A 21,055-nucleotide genomic window follows, 5' to 3' on the forward strand; every position below is an offset into this window, starting at 1 on the left:
TATTTTAGAAAATCATTCTGTGAAGCTAATCTTAATGCAAGAGATGTTAAAAAGGATAAAGCAAAAGTTTTTGAAATATTTTTTTTTTGGTTTTCTGAATGAATTGGTGTTAGGATTTATTAATTAACTTGTTTGTTGAAAAATTATAGGTCGATAAAGAGGCTAGCAAGAAGTGAAAGTTTACAATTGTGAAGTTAATAATGTTGTATTTTGATTCAATAGTTCTTTTAATTGTGCCATGTTTGTGATATGCCTTGATAAACAACTATAAAGTTGATGAAGATGAATTACGTTACATTTTACTTTTTAGTGTGCTATTATATGACATTTGTTTATAAATAACAATAATAAATATAAAAAATAATATAAAAAAAGTTGTGGAGTGCTTTTAAAATTTTAAATTATAAAAAAGTCAAAAAAAAAAAAAACAAAAAGAAATTATAAAAAAAAGTGAGTTATTACATTAGAATGATTTATTTAAAAAATTTTAAAAAAAATATTAGTAAAATAATTTAGAATTTTGTAATTAAAAAATAGAAATTTTAATATTATCTATGGTCTTAATTATAAACAATAAATTAAATTTTTTTATCTTAATTATATCTTTCATTTATTGTTAACTTTGTTATACAAAATTATTGTTATATTTTAAAAAATTTATTTCTTTCATGATCATGTATTAAGCGAGTTATTTTTTTTAATTTTAAAATAAAATATATATAGCGACATAAAGTATCTTGATTTCGTTACTTTAAATAAAATACATGTAGAGATATGAAGTGACTCAACCTCACTAGTTTATATATAATTTATTTTAGATTTTAATTATATAATAAATATTTTATTTCTACATTACACATATTAAAATACTAATTGTCAACTAAATCTCTTTCCAAGAGTTCACAAACTTCTTTTAAAAAAATCAATTTCAATAAAAATAGGTATAACCAGTGACGGATCCAGAAATTTTAGATAGTAGAGACAATATTTATTTATATATTGTAGTATTAAAAATTTTATATATAACTTTTATAGACATAAATATATTATAATTATTTTTTACAAGTTTTTATATCTAGGATTACAATTATAGATGAAAATAAATTAGGTCAGACTAGATTTTATTATAATTTAGTAGGTTTGAACCTAACTTTCTTTAAAAATATATATCCTAAGTATGACTTATTTATCTATCAGACATTTTTTAAATGTTTGGGTACAATCCTAAAGACCTATTTTATAATAATTTAATACTATTCAAAATATAAAAATAAATATGTTAAATTTTATAAAAATCAAGTTTAATTTATTTATGATATAAACATGTTTTTAATATCTAATATATATTTTTAGATGATAATTTATTTTAAAATATATTTTATAATAACAATTATAAATGAAACATAAATCTTTCAATTTTTCTTATTGTGATTGTTTTTAATCAACATATACAATTTTACTATTTTGATTTTTTTAATCAACGTATAAAATAAATAGAAAACACAAAAGGTAAACATGCATACTACAAATTTTATTTTATCAAAAATTGTTTTTTTTAATATATCACATTATATTTGTAAGTATTAATATATATATATATATATATTATAATTAAATTTTTTTTAAAAAATTGATTCATTATTAAAGAATATTTTTTATTATATAAAAGAATTAATTTCTTTTAAAAATTTGATAAACATCAAATAAATAAATATTTTCTTCGAATCTATATTTTATACATATAATAATTTAAACATATAATTTTTATTTTTTAAAATAAAAAATTATGTTGTGTGAAATAGTAGTGAGGATAAATGTGTCCACTCTCGAAAAAAATGGATCCGTTCTCTGGCTATAACTATTATTTGGACGACTCAATTTTATGGGGATGCAGTATCTAACGAAAATAATTATTACAAAAAAAGGAAACTAATTAAAGTAATTAATAATTATAATGAAAAGCTAACACCAGAAAAGGTGAGAAAATACAGTGCAAAGTTAAAACATATAAAACGTTTAATAAAAATGAAATGGCGTCGCCCGGACTCGAACCGGAGACCTTCAGTGTGTTAGACTGACGTGATAACCAACTACACCACGACACCCTTTTGTTTATGTTTTCTGTTCAATATTTAATTTAAATTAAAACCTTTTAGGGACTTGTACAAAGTAAATACTGTCATATGGTAGCTTAACTTTTTACGCGAGTTCATTTTACATTGAATTCTCTAAAATCGCGTTTGAAATATCGATTAAAGTAATTTTAGGTAAAAAAGATATTTTTAATTTTATGTTGAGGAATTAATTTCGGATTTAAAATTGATTCTAAGTTAAAGTAATTTTAGGTAGTTTTTTTATTAAATACAAAATTTTAATCTAACTTTTTATATAATTTATTTAAAAATATAACATGTGGGAGGATAGATGATTTGCGTGTTTGTTTACTATGATAGATAATTAATTTACGTGCTTGTTTACATGTTTCGATGAGCATATATTGAAATTTTTACATGAAAAAATTAATATTGTGGAAGCTAAACCATGTTCTTTTGAATTAACAAGGATTTGAGAATTAATAGTAACAGAGAAGGTAATGGCACTTTCATATTGATGAATATTAATTGAATAACGGGGATATAGATCTTCATGATAAGTAATACGAATATATCCATGTTCTAATAATATCATTATCATTTTAAACACAATATAAATTAATTCAAGTAAAGGTGGCAGGGCCTTCTACTTATGATCAATTTATATTAAAGATATCATAGAACACTTAATCAAGATTATAATGAAAACAAGATCATGATGAAACACTTATAAAGAGTAGAGAAAGATAGCAAGAAATGAAGATAGCAAAGCAAACTTTTTATTATCTTCATAAACACTTGATTCCTTGGTATACATCCAAGAGTCCTATTTATAGCCAACACTACCAATCTAATTTACATATAAGGGTATTAAATACCCTAAATTATTAAGGGCAAAGCTGGAAAATGAAATATAGTACAAACATTATTATAAAGGACCCTAGTCTATAGATATAGATGATAGAAACATCTTTTGAAATGGCAGAGGCATCTTTTTTATATCTTGAAGTGATAAGGGAATCTTCTTTATGTCTTGAAATTATAGGGACATTTTCTTTATGTCTTGTCTATGGCAGAAGGATCTCGAAAAATCTTGTCCTTAGAAGCATTTTGAATATTGTGGTCTGAACATCTTATCTTTTGAGAATCATCATCTTATCTCTTGAGAATCTTATCTTGTTGTCTTTTTGAAATCTTCAATCAGACATACTATAAGGATTAGTGAAAACGGAGTCTGACAATCCAGATTCTTCTTTCTGAGATGGACCTTGCATTGCTTGAATTAACTTTAATCTCTCTTCAAATTCATCTTGTTCTGTAGCTGATGCTAATTCGGCCATGATCTTACTTTTCTCAGCTAAAAACTTTGTTTCTTCATCTAAGTCCTTTGATGCTTTGGTTGTAATAGATGGTGAACTTATTTTTACCCATTCATGAATCCTCTTGAGGTTTAACATTTTGATATCAAATTTTTCCACCATTTGACTTTGATAGATCTTGTCAAGAGTAACAAACTATTGTTGGAATAAAGCTGTCGATATAAGTAATCCCATGACATGATCCAAGTAATATTTTTTGAGGCTATAAAGGATATAAACTTATATCTTGTTAAAAATGTTGTTTTTTGTTTGAAATAATTAAAAATCTCAGAGACTTCATCAGGAAGGATTTCTCTAATAGATCCAAATTTAACAAACCATTCAAGAAACCATTTGGGAAATTTTAAAGAGATTCCTCTACGAAACCAAATAAACCAAGAATGGGTTTTTGGCTGTAGATAGAGAAAATTGGTCTAGGCATCAATATAGCCATAATAGGAATATTGTTGAGGCTCAAAGGTTCTTGTAAAGTCATTGGTTTTATAAAGAGGTTGGTTCCACTCATCGGGGGTAATAATTCGGAGAATTTTTATTTTTGAAAATTGGATTTTGCCTTGATCATCTCTGGTATGGGTTAATTCTATAGAATCAGTATCTATCAGAATAAACTCATAAAAAATTCTGGATTTGTAGGTAGGAAGGTAATGGTAATTTTCTGGAAAAATTCTGGAGGCTAAGTTATTCTTTTCTTATTCTATTTTTTATGCTGGGCACTTGGTGCTCTAATAGATTATACTCCATATTGTTGGAAAAAGTTACCTATTTCTTTCCTATTGGTTGTACTTTCTTTTCTAAGCTTATTTTGAAGTTTGAAATCATTACAGACTTGAATACCAGTTTCAACTACTATACTATGGATTTGACTGTAGGTTAAAGCTTGATAGGGTATTGGGTTACCAAAATGAGTTTCTAATTTTGATTTTACCTTTTCAGAAAATAATTTTGGCAATCCTGCAATAAATCTTTCTTTCCAAAATCCTTAAAATCCATCTTCCCTAAGAGTAATTTTTGACATAAAAACATCTTTATACCACTTATAATCAGACATTGTTGGACAATATAGATTTGCTAATTGGCTAGCAACTCTATCTTTAAAAATATTTGGATCTCCTACAAAATGTTGAATAATAGTATAGATAAGAGTTGCTACAACATCTTCTTCATTTTCATTTGTTATGGCTCCTAATATTGTTTCTCTATCAGAGGGAGTGCAAAAATTATCCCACCATCCTTTTAACTGTCCTATAAATCCTTGGACAATAGTCATGGCTGTTGCTCTATCTGAATTTCCACTTCTTTTGTAAGCACTAGCTGCCATTGTCATTTGACAAATAAAATCTAATATTCCTTGTTCACTCATACCATCTATATTCCATTCACATATATCACTACCTGAATAACTATTTTGAACTAGATCTCCTCGTTCTTCATAAAGAACATCAGCAGGAGAAGGTCTCGGATAATAAGTTTTAAGTTTGGGATAGGTTTTTAACTTATTGACAAAAAGGTTTTCTATAACATTTAAGGAAGATTTTTTTAAGGTTAATTATTCTAAATTTTTTCTAATTTCTTCTATCTTTTTATCAGTACTACTTTCTAGGTTTATCGTTTCTATCTGAGTATTGAGCTGGTAAATGGGTTTAACTAAGGGTTTAATGAGGGCTGTGGATGTACTACTACTAGAATGCTCTTGATTTTCTATTCTAATTAACTGTTTTGACATAGTTTCTAACATAACATTAGAGTAATTAATCTGAGAATGTAATTTTTTAATATTTTTTTTATTGACTTCTTTTTCGGTTTCATTTATAATCTTATAAGGACTAGCTTCTATTTCTGAATTATCTATTGTAAATTTTATTCCTAACGTAGGAGGATATTCTGATTTTATTGTTTTATTATCAATAGTCGTCCAATTTGTAGCAGTATTTGAAAGAGGATTTATATGTTTCTCAAAAGGATAATCTATTTTATTGTCTTTACAAAATTTTTCAATCCAATCAAAAAAGTAAACATTTATCTCTTGTTCTCATAAAATTATAATATAAAGTTCTAAACTCTATTGTTTTTTCTGTTGTAAACATTGAAAAATACCAATTTCTTTTTTCTTTATTGTATTCTGCTTTAAAATCTTCATTAATCCATATTTTATCAATTCTAAAAGATTCTTCTCGAGTAATAGTATTTAATACCTGTGATGGAGTAGGATTATAATCTTCAGATTCTTCTATATTGTGATGATAAACAAGTTTTGCTATTTTTGAATTAATATCTAGTTTGGTAAGATCTATATTAATGGTTGAACCATCTACTGAATGTCTTGCACCACTACCTTTATAAATCATTTGAGGTTCTCGTATTTTTAGTGATCTTGACCTATTCATTCTTAATCTAATATTGGTTCCTTCTTGAATAATATCTCTAACCTGGGTGTTGTATATTTTAGGCTCTTCGACTATATCTTCTAAATACCAATCTTCAGGGATTTTACTAATAACTTCTTCATTACTAAGACGTCTTGGAACCTGTATAGAGGATTTTTTTAAATTGGCTTCAACTAAAATAATTTCATTTTTAGGTGAAGACCTTAAAGCTTTATAATTATAATCAATCTTAGTTACCTTGTAATAAATTCTAAAGATTATCTGTATTGGTCCTGACTCCTCATCTAATATCTCATCTGGAATTTTGACATACAATTTTAAAGCATTACAAGTTTTGTCATTTCTAATATTCATTGAAAAATTTGGATAACAATTAAAAAAAGCAGGACCATCATGCATGTTGCTTTCTAATATTGTTATTATTGAATCATTAAACTGTTTCATTCTAAGATCTCCAAGTAACAATAATATGGGACTATTAACTCCTAATCTATAATTAGGTTTTGCTGCTACTTGAATTAATCCTAGGTGTATAAAATTATACCCCTTTCTAATGTGCTCATTTAAAACTGTTTGTTCTAATAAATTAATAATCTTGTTAGTCTTTGTTCCTGGATAACTATATTCTAATATATGAACTTCATCTTGATTAGTAGACCATATACTATGTTGTTTATAAATTTCACATTTTTTAACTAAAGGTATTGACCAATTATGGAGAGATTTTTCTATTTCTACTATTCTAAGCTCTTGTTCTATCATGCCTTGTGAAGTTGATGAGGATGCATCTTGTTGACTAGGATTCCTAATAACTACTTGATTGTTTTTATTCTTTAATCCTAAATTACTAATAGAATCAAATAACCTTGACATTTTTTACGCTTCTTTTACAGGTGTAACAACTTAGCCTCTATCCATGGCTGACCAACGGACTCACTACCACACTTGGGTTTTACTGCTGAGACTACCAACAAGAGTGTATAACCTTAACTACTACTCCCCCACAAAGAAGGTTAAAAATGACAAGATTATAAGAAACTATTGAGCAAAGCAGGATTTAGAATAAGAAGGTTAAAAATGACAAGATAACAAGAGTGTTAATAATGCTTGTACTATTATTATTATTATTATTATTATTATTATTATTATTATCATTATTATTATCATTATTATCATTATTATTATTATTATTATTATTATTATTATTATTATCTTATTATTCTCATTATTATTATCATTATTCTCATTATTATTATTATTATTATCATTATTATTATTATTATTATTATCATTATTATTATTATTATTATTATCATTATCATTATCATTATTATTATTATTCTTATTATTATTATTATTATTATTATTATTATTATCATTATTGTTATTGTTATTATTATTATTATTATTATTATTATTATTATTATTATTATTGTTATTATTATTATTATTATTATTATCATTATTGTTATTAATATAATTATTATTATTATCATTATTATTATCGATACCAAAAGTGGCGCAGATAAGATCATCATATTTATAAATAAGAAATTATCAGAGTTTATAAGAAAATTATACTTACAAAGAGGTTGAAGAAGATAGTGATTCAAAAGAAAGTTTTTATAGCAAGTGATATTTTACAAGCTTTGTAACTTGAAAACACTCGATGATTACAAGGAAGGAGAACTTCTCCTTAAATAGGCAAACTATAGAATACTAAATTACAATTGAGGGTATTAAATACCTCATTATCGAAGGGCAAGACTGGAAAGTAGAAAAAGTACAATAGTGGAGAACTGTGGAGAACTGTTCTTGATAATGGCAAACAAGTTGGCAAGTACGGGCTTGTCTTGACGTGACAGATGAGACATTTGGCATAATAATTGTGCTTTTACTTTTGTAAGTGATTTAATTAAACATATCTTCATTACGAAGATAAGGATTAGTAGATATTGAATTTGAAGACCCAGTTTCTTCGGGTTGTGAACCATCTTGAAGTGCTTGAATTAATTTTAATCTTTCTTTGAATTCTTCTTGAGACGTAACAGATGCTAGTTCTGCCATAATCATTCTTTTATCAGCTAAGAATTAAACTTCTTGATCAGATAATTTTTTGTCATGTGTAGAAGTCTTGATTGTTGTCAAAGAATTGTTTCTTGTCTATTCATCAATTCTTTTCTTGCTTAATAATTTAATGTCAAACTTTTTCCACCATTTTACTTTAACATTTCTTGTGAGAATCCAAGAACTTTCTTCATTTGATCGTCTATATAAGTAATCCCAAGTTGCAATCTAGGTGATGTTTTGTGAAGTTACAAAGGATATTAATCTGTAACTTTGTTGAAAGGTGGTTTTTGATTTAAAATAATCATAATATTTAGATACTTCGGGAGGAAATATCTCTCTTATGGGTCCCCAAATTTGGAACCATTGGAGAAACCATTTTGGGAATTTTAATGAGATTCTCCTGCGAAACCAGAAGAACCAGGAATGGGTTTTAGGTTGGAGGTAAAGCATATTGGTCCATGCTAACATGTAATCATAATAGGTATAATTTTGAGGTTGGAATTCTCTGGAAAAGGATTTTGCTTGGTATAAAGGTTGATTCCAATCAGATGGTGTAAGGATCTTTTGAATTTTGACTTTTGAGAATTGAATAGAGCCTAGCTCATCTTTGGTGTGGGTTAACTTTATTGAATCGGTGTCTACCATAATAAATTCATAAAATAATCTTTTATGGTAGTAAGGGGGGTAATGATGTTGGTCAGTAAATAGCTTTGTGGACAAGGTTAATGGGCTCAAATCTTTCCACTCAGGTTCGACTATAATGATGTCAAGATCGTGATCTTTTTGGATATAATCTTCGTGGTAAGAGTAAGATCCAGTGGGTGTATCTACTGGAGGGGTAATTTTTGATATCTGTTTTTAAGGTGAAGGAATGTTTTGTGGCTCAGGACTTGATCCTAAGGCTATGAGAGGGTTAAATTTGTTGAGCAAAGGAGATTTAGTGGCTTGTAGATATGAGGGATTGAGAGAGATTTTTTTATTGGGTGATATAGGAATTTTTGTCTTGAGAGAACTAGGTAACTTTCTTGTGGTTGTCGATCATGCCGATAATTGTCTTGATGTACTGGTTTGACCAGTTTTGATAATAGTTTTGTCTGGATTAGATCTCACAGGAGATCCATATTGATCTTTTGAGCTTTTAACGCTTTTTCTCATTTTCCTGTAAAAATTCTCTTGTAAGATAATCTGGTAATGTGTTTTTCTCTCCTTTGATATGCTCTATTTCAAAATTGAAACATGATAATAAAGCTTGCCATCTTGCAAAAATATGTTTTGAAACTAAATTTTTAACATCTTTTTGTAAAACAGAAGGGGCTGCTTTACAATCGGTTCTAATTAAAAATCTTTTTGAAAATAAATCATCTTGAAATTTTTGAAGACATAAGACTATTGATAAAATTTCTTTTTTAACAGTTGAATACTTTTGTTGGGCTGGATGCCAAATACCTGAATGATACCTGACAATTTGTTCTTTTGATGATGATAAATTTTTTTGTTTAAGTATCCCCCCATATCCTAAGTCTGACGCATCGATTTTGACAATAAGATAAGCTTCTGAGTCAGGAATTCCTAAACAAGGTAGTTTTTTGACTATTTGTTTTGCTTTTTTGACTATTTCTATCATGCCATTATTCCAAGGGTTTGGATTTTTTCTAAGACGGGTGTATAGTGGGGCACAAATAATTCTAATATTTGGTATAAAGTCTGTTACATAATTAACACATCCTAAAAATCTTTGAAGTTGAGTTTTATCTTTTAATTCATTTGGAAATTTATCGGCAAACTCTATTGACCGTTGAATTGGAGTAATAGTTCCTTGATAAATTTCATATCCTAAAAATCTAATTTTAGTTTGAAATATTTTAATTTTCTTAGCTGAGACTACTAATCCGTTTTCTTTTACTAGATTAATAAATATATGCAAATGATCTATATGTTGGTTTACAGAATTTGAAAATATTAATACATCATTAAAATATATTAATGCAAATTTCATACGAGGATAATGATGAATTTCATAATATGTAATCATAAAATTTACTTACATACGATTTCAATGCAAAGTTATATATGAATAATATATTTGTCCATTAAAGATCTTCCTTTTATTAACGTGGGTGAAATTCTTTTAATATGAATGTTTCCATATGTGTATGTATCCTCATATTTGTAAGCAATTGAAATCATTTAATATGTATAAAGGTTTCAATTGTTTTTAATGTGTTTGAACGATCATAAGATTTTTTTTATTGAAATTATTTATTTTCATTCAATTGAATGATCAAGTCATTCACTGTGCGAAAGTTTTTTTTCTTCTTTCTTATGCAAATTGTTTTAATACTATTTGAAAATGAATATGAAATATTAAATGAAATAAATATAAATAAATTTATTTTTAGAATAAGTAAATTCTTCTTTTTATCTCTTTCTCTTTATATATCTCTCTATGTATTCTCCTGCTCTCTTGTATTTTGGTCGGTCAATGAATAATATAAATATATTTTCTTTTATATGCATAACTCTGATAATACGTTTCATAACAAATTATTTTCATCACCAATTAATAATGCCATATGAAGATAAGATAAGAATTGTGGTTGGTAGAAATGAATCGTTCATATGAAATTTAAAGTGAAGTTATCTTTTCACCCCAAAAAAGTTAAAGCGACGACCACTTCTGTTACCCATTATATAAACCTACTACCCCACTTATTTTGTAACTTCTGATGCATCAGTCTCATCATTCTCTCGCTTTTTCTCAAGACTAATAATACACCATCCATATCCTTCAATTCACTTTACTTACCTTATCAACACATGTGATCATATTTCTTTCATTAGCATCTTCTCCTTTCATCACATTCAGTTTATTCCTTGCGGTTTGGAAAATCACAACATGCTCATGCAGTTCGAAGTACGGAGGTTTGTTGCTTTGTTTTTAGCTTATATCAATCTATATATTGACTCATTTTTCACTTAAGAAATTTCTCCTTACAATGATCGATATATATATGCCAATTTCATGATTGAATCCAATTTCAACTGTTATGGATTTCCCAGATGAACAAACCGTCTAAAGTGTTAGCCTCTTCTTAGTAGTCGATAAAATAAAATAAATTATATAAGTAATTTTTCAAGTACCAAAAGTTATGTGCTTACTAGTTTCTTAAAATAACTTTTCAAGTATTTATCTTCTGCTTGCTATACTTGTATTGTTAGATTTATATAGGATTATTAGAGTTTGAATACCTTTTTTTTTGCATACTGATCGAGTTTGCAAAAGTAACTTTCTCTTTATATATTTTAAACTGAATTTCAAGATAAAATAGAAGCAAAACTCAGTTCATAATTCGACTCAACTGAAAATTAAATAAAAGACTTTTTTATTTTTCCTTTTAAATGTATATTAGGCTTCTTAACTAATAAACATACGCTTATTTTTGTTTTAAAATAGACACTATATCTTATGTTTATCTTTTGTGTGAGTATATCTTTGATATAAATTGATCATAACTAGGAGGCTCTGCCACCTTTACTTGAATCAATTTATATTGCATTTAAAATGATAATGATATTATTAGAATAAGGATATATTCGTATTACTTATCATGAAGATCCATATCCTCGTTATTCAATTAATATTCATCAATATGAAACTGCTTTTTTTTTTAGGGTTTAGGGTTCTAAATCATATTCGCATATGTTAAATAAAATAACTAAGGCATTCTAAGAACTACCAATGATGGTTTAGCCAGCCATCTTCTAAGAAATACTTACAAATTTTTATTTATGAAAGGAGGAGAAGTACAAACACAAAGAACACACTTGAAGAACACTCTTAACACACTCTAGATATCTCTGGTGCTTTTTTCTTCGTCTCACACTCTATAAGTGAAGTAAGAGGGTTCTTTTATAGAAAACTTAGATGCTAAAGGACAAAACTAAAACTAAGACCTATTTGCCCCTTCAGTCAAGTGAGGTAATTGCTACCACACATTTACTCTTTCTCAGGGCGACAGACTCTGACAAAAAAGATAAAATTACAACACACCTTATCTTTCTAGGAACTAAAGTAGATTCTTTTTAGATAAGGGTTTTGTCAAGACAGCTGTCTTTACTGTTGATTTTGTCCTTTTGTCAAGATCTTAGTCTTCTACTTGGGGACTAATATTTCTTCATCTTTACCGGCGTCTTGCATATCTGAAGATCCGGCCATGGACTGGGTGTCTGTAGGCGTTTGTTGGCCATAACATCCACTTTCTGTGTAAATCTCTTTGTACCTTCTTTCTCTTGAGAAGAACTGTACAAGTTTATTATTGTTTTCTGTTGGGAACGGAATAAAAATCTTTCCATTTTCAACTGGAAGATATAACTTTGTGTCATGTGACTCTTTTATGAGGTTATATTCAGCTTCATCTTCACTTGAGAAAAACCATTGATAACCCATTACTTGAGCTCTGTATAGACTGTATTGATAATGAGTGTTCCCTTGGACATCCCAAAGGTCATACCCATCATTGTATAATACCCCTGGGTAATCTTTATGATTTTCAGTGAGCAACTTCATAACGTGAGTTGAATACTGATTTGCTGCAAAATTGCTGGGGCATGTGACTATTTTTATGGTAACATGGCACATAAAAATAGCTTGTATTGAGTTAATGGCTTCATTTATGGAAGGTCCAAAGCCATTAAATCTTTCTGTAGGATGGATCAGAACTGAGTCTAAACATCCATATTCCAGTAGAGTTTTTGTGTTTATAGCCATGTCTTCAAACATGATTGGTTTAAAGAGGTCAGAAGAAAGAAACAGATATACACACCCCAACAATACCACAAAGAGGTCAGAAGAAAGAAACCTCAACAAAGGTATTCCCCTACCCCTAGAACGAATAACTCTAGGAAGAAACAACAAACTCGTAGGTACTCCATTAGAGCATCTAGTGCTAGAAAACCTACTTTGAATAAAGACAGACATGTTAGAAAGATAAAAAACAACAAAACATATACTAAGCAATTAGAATGTTTTGCTTGTCATCAAATTGGTCATTATTCCCGTGACTGTCCTAACAAAGCTAATCTCTTTACTAGAGATGCTGAATTAATAAAAAGTTGTAGGATGAACCTCATTCCTATAGACGAAATAGTTTCTACAGACTCTGAAATATATTCAGTAGTTAGCTGGTCTGATTATACTTCAGATGAAGAAGAAACCAATAAAGATTACAAAATTATAAATGATTTTACAAAAAATGAATATGATCATTTATATCCTTCTATAAATGAAAAATATAACAAATATGGTGAAATTCTTGATGATCTAGGATATAGCCTGATGAACATCAATGAAGAACAAAATATTTGTAATCATGAGATACAATTTTTTGCAGGTCCAGAACACATTGAGTGTTATCATTGCAAAAGATTTTTCCACAAAACTTTGAGAGCACATTGCCCCCTTTGTTACAAAAATTTTTGCAAAACCTGTTTAGAAGTCTCTTATAAAACAAAATTTTCGAAAAATGATAATAAGGAAATAAATAATTTTGACAACAAATTGGTTAATAATCGCCTATCTGTTTTAGAAACTAGACTAAATCAGATTGAAAAAACGGTTGACTTTCTTTATGAAAATTTTGAAAATCAAAACAAAAATTCCCATTACGAAGAAGGCCAACCAAGTTGCTTAATGGCTTTACAAAACAAAGATTGCATTCCAATCATTTGCAATAAAAGCCTAATACCAGTCTTCATATTTTGATAAAAGTCAATTTTCCCAAAATTGAAAAACATAATAAAATTGAACTTGTAATACAAGCCCTTGTTGATATAGGAGCTTCTTTTACATGTATATGCGAAAGCATTGTTCCTAAACAAAATATTTTCTCAAGCGAAAAGACTACCAAGACTAGAACAATGTCTGGAGATGTTATCATCAATAATAAAGAAACCAAGAATTTTTCAATTCAACTTTCCACAAATTGTGACATCTTTGGAACAAAACTTTTTATGACACGAGCAGATGTAATCAACCTGAAACCTGCTGGTGAAAAAATGATTTTAGGCCTTGATTTTATTATTGCTGAAAATAGGTCTATAACCATAACAAAAGATTACTTGATTATTTCTAATCAAGCTCAAATGTCACCCATTTTAGACGAAATTTCATCAGAGTTGCGAGCTAAGCGTGGTGATACCCCATCAATAAATGAAAAAACTACCGAATGTCCGTGCGAGATAACTGGTAGTTGTAAAATAAAAGAAGCCGAAACACAAGTAGAAAACTACAAAAACTCGGAAATACTTGACATAATTGAAGATGTCGAGAATTCTTATGAATTGGCTCTAACACAAACCGATATTGACTGTTATAACTGCATTAAGATTAACAAGGTTATAACTTTTGATAATATTCAACAAATTATTGACAGATTAAATAAATCCAGTATAATAGGAGAAGATCCTACCAGATATTGGGAAAAAGATCCTGTCATTTGTAAATTAGATATTATAAATCATGATCTTATAATAAAAACAAAAGAAATTCCTTATGGGAATTTTGAACAAGAAGAATGCAGAATTCATATAAAAGCCCTGCTTGATCTTAAGGTTATTGAACCAAGTACAAGCCCACATAGAAGCCCAGCTTTTATTGTGAACAAACACTCCGAACAGAAAAGGGGTAAAACAAGGATGGTTTATAATTATAAACGTCTTAATGATAATACCCATATAGACGGTTATACTATACCATCAAAAGATGTTTTAATAAATAGAATTTAGAAAGCAAAATGGTTTTCTAAATTTGATTTAAAATCAGGATTTCATCAGGTAAAGATGCACCCTGATTCAATAAATTGGACTGCTTTTTCTTGCTCTGAAGGACTTTTCGAATGGAAAGTTATGCCCTTTGGTTTGAAAAACGCGCCTCAAATATTCCAAAGAAAAATGGATAACATTTTTGGAGATTATAAAGATTTTACTTGTACATACATTGATGATGTGCTTGTATTTTCAAAAACAAAAGAAGAACATTTCCTTCATTTGAAACAAGTTTTACACCTGTTTGAAAAATATGGTCTAATTGTTTCAAAATCAAAAATGGAAATATGCAATACTCATATATCCTTTTTAGGAACTGAAATTGGGAATGAAAAAATAAAACTCCAGCCCCATATTTCACAAAAAATCCTTGGTTTTCCAGAAAAAATGGAAGATGTAAAAACGCTTCGAGCCTTTTTAGGTCTTCTAAATTATGCAAGAAATTTCATAAAAGACTTGGGTAAATATACTGCACCCTTGTATAATAAAACTAGTTTGACAGGTCAGAGAAAGTTTAATTCTGAAGCCATAAAATTGGTTAAAAAAATAAAATAAATTGTGAAATCTCTCCCTTCTCTATCTTTGCCATTAGATTCTGACTATCTTGTAATAGAGTGTGATGGTTGTGAATTAGGATGGGGTGGTATTCTCAAGAAAAATAAAAACAAGTTTGATAATATTACTGAAGAACAAATCTGTAGATACGCTTCAGGAAAGTATCATACTAGACCACAAGTTTATTCTACTTCAATCGATTATGAAGTAAATGCTGTTATGAATAGTTTGAAAACTTTTGAACTATTTTTAATAAACAAAAAAGAAATTACTGTCAGAACAGATTGCGAAGCAATTGTTGCTTATGGTAATTCACAAATTAACTCTGATAAGAAACCCCATAAAAGATGGCTTTTATTCCAAGAATATGTCTATCACAATGGGATTAAAATAAACTTTGAACACATAAAAGGTAATAAAAACATTGCTGCTGACATTCTTTCTCGTTTTGCAAGAATGGTAGACAATGAAGCCTTCTAAGGTTTCATATCCTGGAGTTCGACAAAAAATGAAATTTGGGAACCAAGAGCTTCCCATCTTAACAAATGAATTTCTCTACCCTGGCAGAGAAAACACAAATGAAAAGTTCAACTGTATAGTTGACAACATCTGGAATATCCCCTGATGTACAGAAACAAATGAGCAGTTAATCTTTTCAATAAAGAGAGGTATCATTTGTGCCTTATACAAATTTTGTATAACAGACAATCAAGGAGTTCCACTCCTAACAAAAGCCTCACCTTCGGGAAAAGGTTATACATTTTTTGTCTTGTTATCTGGCCCCTATAAGGGTGTTTATACAAATTTTACTGACTTGTGCACTGCCAAGGAAGCTATTCAAAATCCAAGATACAAAGGCTTCTATTCTCGAGAAGAAGCAGAAAAAGCCTTGGAACTTGATACAATTGATTTGACAAAAATAAAAAAGGCTTTGAACCCAGAGCCTGAAATAAGTGTCATTCAAACAAATTTGCGAAAATCTCAGTCTAATTCTTTTAAAGAAGTTGTAAGGAAAAATCCTGTTTCCACTCAGGAAATGAATCTGAAAATTTTTTTGGTATTACAAAAGTTTCTGATGAAGGTCCACAAAGAACCTCATTCAGTTTCTGGAATTTATATAGCTGTAAAAAGCTATTTTAATAAAAAAATTTGCATGTTTGGAAGAATCCCCAATTTGCAAAGAAATAACAAATGGCAAATGCCCTTGTAAAATCAAGTTTTTATTCAGAAAAGCAAAGCTTGATTTAGAAAATTTTAAACCAGTCATGTTTGAAGACATGGCTATAAACACAAAAACTCTACTGGAATATGGATGTTTAGACTCAGTTCTGATCCATCCTACAGAAAGATTTGATGGCTTTGGACCTTCCATAAATGAAGCCATTAACTCAATACAAGCTATTTTTATGTGCCATGTTACCATAAAAATAGTCACATGCCCCAGCAATTTTGCAGCAAATCAGTATTCAACTCACGTTATGAAGTTGCTCACTGAAAATCATAAAGATTACCCAGGGGTATTATACAATGATGGGTATGACCTTTGGGATGTCCAAGGGAACACTCATTATCAATACAGTCTATACAGAGCTCAAGTAATGGGTTATCAATGGTTTTTCTCAAGTGAAGATGAAGCTGAATATAACCTCATAAAAGAGTCACATGACACAAAGTTATATCTTCCAGTTGAAAATGGAAAGATTTTCATTCCGTTCCCAATGGAAAACAATAATAAACTTGTACAGTTCTTCTCAAGAGAAAGAAGGTACAAAGAGATTTACACAGAAAGTGGATGTTATGGCCAACAAACGCCTACAGACACCCAGTCCATGGCCGGATCTTCAGATATGCAAGACGCCGGTGAAGATGAAGAAATATTAGTCTCCAAGTAGAAGACTAAGATCTTGACAAAAGGACAACATCAACAGTAAAGACAGCTGTCTCAACAAAACCCTTATCTAAAAAGAATCTACTTTAGTTCCTAGAAAGATAAGGTGTGTTGTAATTTTATCTTTTTTGTCAGAGTCTGTCGCCCTGAGAAAGAGTAAATGTGTGGTAGCAATTACCTCACTTGACTGAAGGGGCAAATAGGTCTTAGTTTTCGTTTTGTCCTTTAGCATCTAAGTTTTCTATAAAAGAACCCTCTTACTTCACTTATAGAGTGTGAGACGAAGAAAAAAGCACCAGAGATATCTAGAGTGTGTTAAGAGTGTTCTTCAAGTGTGTTCTTTGTGTTTGTACCTCTCCTCCTTTCATAAATAAAAATTTGTAAGTATTTCTTAGAAGATGGCTGGCTAAACCATCATTGGTAGTTCTTAGAATGCCTTAGTTATTTTATTTAACATATGCGAATATGATTTAGAACCCTGAACTCTTTTGTGAAAACCTGGGATTTGTAAGCCTGAGAAATCAGGTGTGCCCTTGATATCTGTTTGAAAGAATAAGAAATTTTTTTGAAGGAATTTGTCTGGAGAGTAAGCTGAGGCAGTTCTAAGACCCTTGGTGTGGGCTGTTGATAAGACCTCAAAGTTCCCAGAAGATCCAGAAAATTGTTTAAAGATGATTCTTTAATTTTCTTTAAAAATCTAATATAATCTCAAATTCACACATAAATGAGTTCTGGTTGTTCATCATATTCTATATTATGTTAAAAATTATAACTTATTGTGAATTTCTAAGAACTATCATATGTCTCTTATTGTCTTCTGCTCCATTTAATATGATAATTCTAAGATTTCTGTTTCTTTAACTTTATAAATCCCTAACTAGGAGGCTCTGCCACCTTTCCTGGGGTGTTTCGTTTGAATATTTTATATGATTTTGTATTATAGGAATGGACATGTTTGGATTTACTTGTGCGAGCATCCCTTTCCTCACATACATATAAAATTTTATATTCATTCAGTCACTATTAACTCTTTTTAAGTCTCCTAATTATTTGATTTATCTTTGAATTTGTGTTCAAATCCTGTTATTTTTCAAAATTATTGATATTTTGAGTCTTCTTTCGGGGGAAGTAGAGGCCAAGGTTATACACTCTTGTTGGTGTTCCCGGTAGTAAAGCCTTAGTGAGAGGTAGTAAATCCGTTGGTAAGCCATGGATAGAGGCCACAGCTTTACCACTGTCAAAGAACCCTCAAAATTGTCAAGAAGTTTTTAAACAATTAGCAGTCTAGGAACCAAAAACAAAAATAAACAAATAATTATGAGAACTCCTAATACTTTAGAAGATACTCCAAGTAATTCTCAAGATCATTCCAAACCGAATTCCAAATAGCAGAGATAGAAAATTCTCTTCATGATTGGTCAATACCTATAGTTAAAAAAATGTGAAGTTTATAAACAACACAATATTTGGTCAACAAACCAAGATGAAATTCGTATCTCAGAATTTTGTTACCCTGGCACTAAAACCAATAAAATTATTAATTTATTACAACAAAATATATTAGATGAGCATATTAAAAAAGGATATAATTATATGCATTTAGGATTAATTCAAGTAGCTGCTATACCTAATTATAGATTAGGTATAAACAGTCCCATATTATTATTATTACGTGATATTCGTATGAAACAATTTCAAGATTCTATTATAGCCATATTAGAAAGTAATCTGCATGATGGCCCTGCATTCTTTAACTGTTATCCAAATTTTTCGATGAATATTAGAAATACAAAAGCCAGTAATGCTTTGAAGTTAATGTTAAAATCCCTGATGAAATCCTGGATGAAGATTCTGGTCCTATTCAACTCATTTTTATAATTTATTACAAAGTTACTAAAATAGATTATAACTATAAAACTCTTAGATCTTCACCTAAAAATGAAACTGTTTTAGTTGAAACAAATCTTAGAAAATCCTCAATACAAATACCAAGGCGTCTTAGTGACGCTGAAGTTATTTCAAAAGTTCTAGAAGATTGGTTTTTAGAGAATATTATAGAAGAGCCAAAGATATACAATACTCAAATTAGAGAAATAATCCAAGATGGAACAGACATTAGATTAAGAATGAATAGATCAAATTCTTAGAGAAATCCTTTACCTCAAATGATTTATAAGGGATCTAATTATAGACATTCCGTAGAAGGATCTACTATTAACATAGACTTAACAAAATTAGATATTAATTCAAAAATAGCTAGACCTATTTATGAAAATAATTCTAATATAGAACTAGAAGAAGATTTTGATCCTACTCGATCACAAATACTCAATACTCTTACTAGACTAGAAACTTTTAATATTGATAAAAAATGGATTAATGAAGATTTTAATGCTAATTACAATAAACCTCTAAGAGAATGATATTTTTCTACTTTTACAACAGAAGAAGTTATTAATTTTAGAACTCTTTATTATTCGTTTATGGAAGAAAATGAAATTAATATTTATTTCTTTGACTGGTTTGAAAAATATAGCAGAGAAAATAATATTGTTAAAACCATTAACCCATTAACAAGAACTACAAAAACTTGGAAAACAATAGACAATAAGATTCATATTTCTGAATATCCTCCTACTTCAATGGTTAAGATAGCCGTAGAAGATATAGAAATAGAAGCCTGTCCTTTCAAAACTATTAATGAAAAAGAACATGATATTAATAAAAGAGATATTAAAAAATTACATTCTCAATTAAACTTTTCCAATATTATGTTAGAAACTATGTCAAAACAATTAACTTGCATAAAAGACAAAGATGTACCTTCTAGTAGTATGATTACCAGCATACCAAAACCATTAGTTAAACCAATATATCAACTTAATACTAAATTAGATACAGTAAATTTAGGAAACGAAAGTGATACAAAAATAGAAGAAATTAAAGAATTATTATCCAAATTAACATTAGGAAAACCATCTATTAACATAGTAGATGATCTTTCTCTTAATAAAATAAAGACTACTTATCCCAAAACTAAAACCTATTATCCAAGACCTTCTCCTGCTGACGTTCTTTATGAAGAAAGGGGAGAATTAGTTCAAAATAGTTATTCAGGAAGTGACATCTGTGAATGAAACATAGATGGAATGAGTGAACAAAATATATTAGATTTTATTTTTCAAATGTCTATGGCAGCCAGTGCCTATAAGAGACGTGGAAATTTTGATAAAGTCACAACTATGACTTTAATACAAGGTTTTACTGGTTAGCTTAAAGGATGAGGGGATAATTTCTGGAGTCCCGCTGACAGAGAAGCCATATTAAATGTAGTTAAACAAGAAACTAGAGAAGAGGATGCAGTTGCAACTCTTATCTAAACAATAATTCAGCATTTTGTAGGAGACCCCAATACCTTTAAAGAAAGAGCAACCAGTCAGCTAGCTAATCTTTACTGTCCAACAATGTCTGATTATAGATGGTATAAGGATGTTTTTATGTCAAAAATTACTTTAAGAGAAGATGGATTTCAGGGATTCTGGAAGGAAAGGTTCCTTGCAGGGTTACCTAAATTATTTTCTGAAAAAGTAAAAATGAAACTTGAAAATCATTTTGGAAATCCTATACCATATCATAGTCTTACATACAGACAAATTCATAGCATTATTATTAAAGTCGGAATACAAGTTTGTAATGATTTTAAACTCCAAAATAAGCTTAGAAAAGAAGTAGCTACCAATAGAAAAGAAATAGGAAATTTCTGTGAACAATATGGAGTAGAACCTATTAGTGCACCTAGTACAATCCGTAGAAAAACTCAAAAAAGACAGACCTATGACTAAAAACCCTATAAGAAACAAACTT

General features: G+C 28.9%; 1 protein-coding gene and 1 non-coding gene across 8 annotated transcripts in view; one reads left to right on the top strand and one right to left on the bottom strand.

Annotated features, from left to right (window-relative positions):
* Positions 1 to 2,031: 2,031 nt before the first annotated feature.
* TRNAV-AAC (transfer RNA valine (anticodon AAC)) lies at positions 2,032 to 2,105 on the bottom strand. Its single transcript has one exon. It is a non-coding gene; the product is annotated as a tRNA-Val (tRNA).
* A 7,771-nt stretch (positions 2,106 to 9,876) lies between these two features.
* The window catches only part of LOC114915130 (uncharacterized), a 59,950-nt gene continuing 48,771 nt past the window's right edge, over positions 9,877 to 21,055 (top strand). For 2 of the 7 annotated variants that reach the window (XM_083063602.1, XM_083063603.1), the window contains exon 1: positions 9,883 to 10,848. The gene's annotated coding sequence lies outside the window, so the exon portion shown is untranslated. Of the gene's footprint in view, positions 10,849 to 17,762; positions 18,036 to 21,055 lie in introns of those variants that run through there. The other 5 variants (XR_003803025.2, XM_083063605.1, XM_083063604.1 and 2 more) reach the window with 5 other exon arrangements.

Source organism: Cajanus cajan, chromosome 9 (assembly GCF_000230855.2).
Source record: "Cajanus cajan strain Asha chromosome 9, NIPB_CcT2T_4, whole genome shotgun sequence".
NCBI classification, from domain to species: Eukaryota; Viridiplantae; Streptophyta; class Magnoliopsida; order Fabales; family Fabaceae; genus Cajanus; species Cajanus cajan.